Genomic DNA, 4,780 nt, shown 5'->3' on the forward strand with positions numbered 1-4,780 from the left:
AGTGATTTTGGAGCCCAAGAAAATAAAGTCTGTCACTATTTCCATTGTTTCCCTGTCTATTGGCCATGAAGTGATGGGACTGGATGCCATGATCTTTGTTTTCTGAATGTTGTGTTTTAAGCCAACTTTTTCACTCTCCTCTTTCACTTTCATTAAAAGGCTCTTTAGTTCTTCACTTTCTGCCATAGTGTGATGTCATCTTCATATCTGAGTTTATTGATATTTAGTTGAGACTAAAGGCAATGACAAAATAAATTCTACTGAGCATTAATGGATGGGTATCTGGTAGGCCTTGATATGCAATGCTGCTGCTAAGTCATGTTAGTCATGTCCAACTCAGTGCGACCCCATAGATGGCAGCCTACCAGGCTCCTCCATCCCTGGGATTCTTCAGGCAAGAACACTGGAGTGGGTTGCCATTTCCTTCTCCGATGCATGAAAGTGAAAAGTGAAAGTGAAGTCACTCAGTCATGTCCGATGCCTTGCGACCCCATGGACTGCAGCCCACCAGGCTCCTCCATCCATGGGATTTTCCAGGCAAGAGTACTGGAGTGGGGTGCAATAGGGAATGACAAATCGATTATGTTATTATTAGTGCTCCCTTGAAAGAAGCACCCAGTGAAAAGAATGTTTAGAGAGCCAAACATCAGAAATAAAATTCAAGACTGCAGAGTAGAGTGAGTTTCTCTAGTGGGATTGGAAACATTAGCAAAATAATTTGATAAGTTTAAATCCCCTTGTTGTTCTTGTTGATGTTGTTATGGTTGTTCAAATTCAAACAGCAAAGCAGAAGTTGCCTATGCTTTCTCTGAAAGATTTCCTTATCTCTTAGAGCCACTGGACTAAGAGCCAAATCCAAGACACAGAGTTTACTTCTGTGGGTTGCCAAATTATGATGATAATTGAATTCACAGCCTCTCAAAGGACATTTAGGGATATGGAAAAACTGAACCTATAAGCTTCATAAAATTGGCTTATATGTGGAATCAGAGGACTGTGAATACCAAAACTCAATCCACTCTTAGAGTTCTTTGGCAGCAGCAGTGACACTCTTGCCAGTTCACTGAAGCAAGTCCCAGCCTTGCTTGAAAATATTTAAAGTTTAAAAATAAAATACAGTTAGAAAAAAAATTTTAAAAAAATAAAAAATAAAATAATCATGACAAATAATAAAAAGAAAAAAGTTTTGAGATATGGATATTTTTGATTCATGGTTTCAATAAAGTAGTCAGAGGCTTAGAAGAAACCTGACTAGATGGTTGCTAATATGAGAGATCTCTTCAAGACAATCAGAGATACCAAAGGAACATTTCATGCAAAAATGGGCTCGATAAAGGACAGAAATGGTATGGACCTAACAGAAGCAGAAGATATTAAGAAGAGATGGCAAGAATACACAGAAAAACTGTACAAAAAAGATCTTCACAACCCAGATAACCACGATGGTGTGATCACTGACCTAGAGCCAGACATCCTGGAATGTGAAGCCAAGTGGGCCTTAGAAAGCATCACTACGAACAAAGCTAGTGGAGGTGATGGAATTCCAGTGGAGCTATTCTAAATCCTGAAAGATGATGCTGTGAAAGTGCTGCACTCAATATGCCAGCAAATTTGGAAAACTCAGCAGTGGCCACAGGACTGGAAAAGGTCCGTTTTCATTCCAATCCCAAAGAAAGGCAATGCCAAAGAATGCTCAAACTACTGCACAATTGCACTCATCTCACACACTAGTAAAGTAATGCTCAAAATTCTCCAAACCAGGCTTCAGCAATATGCGAACCATGAACTTCCTGATGTTCAAGCTCGTTTCAGAAAAGACAGTGGAACCAGAGATCAAATTGCCAACATCCCCTGGATCATGGAAAAAGCAAGAGAGTTCCAGAAAAGCATCTATTTCTGCTTTATTGACTATGCCAAAGCCTTTGACTGTGTGGATCACAATAAACTGTGGAAAATTCTGAAAGAGATGGGAATACCAGACCACCTGATCTGCCTCTGGAGAAATTTGTATGCAGGTCAGGAAGCAACAGTTAGAACTGGACATGGACCAACAGACTGGTTCCAAATAGGAAAAGGAGTACGTCAAGGCTGTATATTGTCACCCTGCTTATTTAACCTATATGCAGAGTACATCATGAGAAACACTGGACTGGAAGAAACACAAGCTGGAATCAAGATTGCCGGGAGAAATATCAATCACCTCAGATATGCAGATGACACCATCCTTATGGCAGAAAGTGAAGAGGACCTCAAAAGCCTCTTGATGAAAGTGAAAGTGGAGAGTGAAAAAGTTGGCTTAAAGCTCAATATTCAGAAAACGAAGATCATGGCATCTGGTCCCATCACTTCATGGGAAATAGATGGGGAAGCAGTGAAAACAGTGTCAGACTTTATTTTGGGGGGCTCCAAAATCACTGCAGATGGAGACTGCAGCCATGAAATTAAAAGATGCTTACTCCTTGGAAGGAAAGTTATGACCAACCTAGATAGCATATTCAAAAGCAGAGACATTACTTTGCCAACAAAGGTCCATCTAGGCAAGGCTATGGTTTTTCCAGTGGTCAAGTATGGATGTGAGAGTTGGACTGTGAAGAAGGCTGAGCGCCAAAGAATTGATGCTTTTGAACTGTGGTGTTGGAGAAGACTCTTGAGAGTCCCTTGGACTGCAAAGAGATCCAACGAGTCCATTCTGAAGGAGATCAGCCCTGGGATTTCTTTGGAAGGAATGATGCTAAAGCTGAAACTCCAGTACTTTGGCCACCTCATGCGAAGAGTTGACTCATTGGAAAAGACTCTGATGCTGGGAGGGATTGGGGGCAAGAGGAGAAGGGGATGACAGAGGTTAAGGCCTCAGCATAATTTTGAGGGGACACCATTTAGTTATAGTACCACTCAACTTTGTTGTTGACCTAAGAATTCCCTTTACCATTTAACAAAGAAGCATGCAAACACATAAATAAAGGAAGGAATAAATAAAGGTAATGTATTCATGCACATTATTTTTGTTGGTCATTTATTAATAACTCAGAAGCACCTGACCATACAGAATGCTTAATGTTTGTGTTATGGTACAATTGTCAGATGTCACCTCGAGATGACAATTGTCAGATGTTACTTTGAGATGTCTGACTATGTTACAATTGTCAGGTATTACCTCGAGATGGCTTCCTGGGTGGCACTAGTGGTAAATAAACCACGTGCCATTGCAGGAGATACAAGAGACACAGGTTTTGATCCCTGGGTTGGGAAAATCCCGTGGAGGAGGGCATGACAGCCCACTCTAGTATTCTTGCCTGGAGAACCCCATGGAGAGAGGGGCCTGGTGTGCTACAGTCCATGGGGTCTCACAGTCAGAAACGACTGAAGAGACTTAGCATATACGCACCTCAAGATAAAGATAATATGCTTTGAACCACAACTGATTTATGGTATGGTTTCTCCTGTAGACAGAATTCATAAATCCAGGAGCTGAGTGATAGAAGCAGGGGTATAACCTCTTCCTATTACAAAGTCATCTACTCAAAATATCTGCTTCCTTTCCCCATGACTCTGGACTTTCGGTTCAGACGTTTCATTACACAGGGAGAAAACCATCCCAGTGGACATAGCAGTGCCTAGTTCTAGAAAATTGGAAGCTAAATTACCGCTGGGCAATTTGGGATTTCATGCCAGCAGCTGAACTGAGCAAAAAGGGTTTAACAGTGATGCCTGGTATGATTGATCCCAACCATCAGAGTGAGATAGGATTGCTTCCATTTAGTGGGGACAGGAGGAACACAGGTACAACCCAGGGTTTATAACGTTCCAGAACTATCTCGTTCAGTGCTAAAAGTTAGTGAAATTCTATAGCAACTCTCCACAGATGGGCCAACAAGAAATCTAAAACAAAGATTTGGATCACCTCACTCAACAGAGAGTAGCAACAAGCTGAGATTCTGATTGAAAATAAATGAAAATTAAAACAGGCTGGCTAGTTGAGGAGGAAGTTGTAAATTCTAAATACAGGCTTATGAAAAGCTCTGGAATGAGGGCAGTATATAACCCATATCTTCCTCAGTAGAGTGTGTGTGTGTGTGTGTGTGTGTGTGTGTGTGTGCGTGTGCGTGCGTGTATGTGTTGGATGGTTTGATTTAAATCTGCCTGAAATCAAAATCACAATTGTAAACTATAAGCCTTGTCAATCTAGACTCTGTCCAATGCTAGGACTTAGCACTGCATTCCAAAAGATGCTGAGGTTTACAGAAAAGCTGATGCTGTTGAAAAGCTATCAATGGGGCATATACCCTGAGTTGTTTCAAGTAGGTAAAAATGTTTGTACTGAATGTTCAGCATTTTCTTACCTGATTCCAGCAGATGAAAACAGCATAAACATAGAAGTTGAGCAGAAATTCAGAGAAATTTACTAGGTTGCTCATGAACAAACCATTTCTCTAGGAAAAGGAACCTAATTTGTTGATTTCAGGAATATTCGGCTCTAACCAGTTGGAATAACTGTTTTTTTAGATAATTATAGCAGTAAAGGGGCTTCCCTGGTGGCTCAGTTGGTAAAGAAACCACCTGCAATGCAGGAGACCCAGGTTCAATCCTTGTGGTGGGAAAATCTCCTGGAGAAGAGAATGGCAACACACTCCGGTATTCTTGCCTGGAGAATTCCAGGGGCAGAGGAGCTTGGTGAGTTACAGTCCACGGGGTCACAAAGAGTCAGGCACAACTGAGCAACTAACACTTACTTACCTTGAAGCTTCTTACAGTGTGGTCACTCAGTTGTGTCCGACTCTTT

The sequence above is a fragment of the Bos indicus x Bos taurus genome, chromosome 10 (genome assembly GCF_003369695.1).
Source record: "Bos indicus x Bos taurus breed Angus x Brahman F1 hybrid chromosome 10, Bos_hybrid_MaternalHap_v2.0, whole genome shotgun sequence".
NCBI classification, from domain to species: Eukaryota; Metazoa; Chordata; class Mammalia; order Artiodactyla; family Bovidae; genus Bos; species Bos indicus x Bos taurus.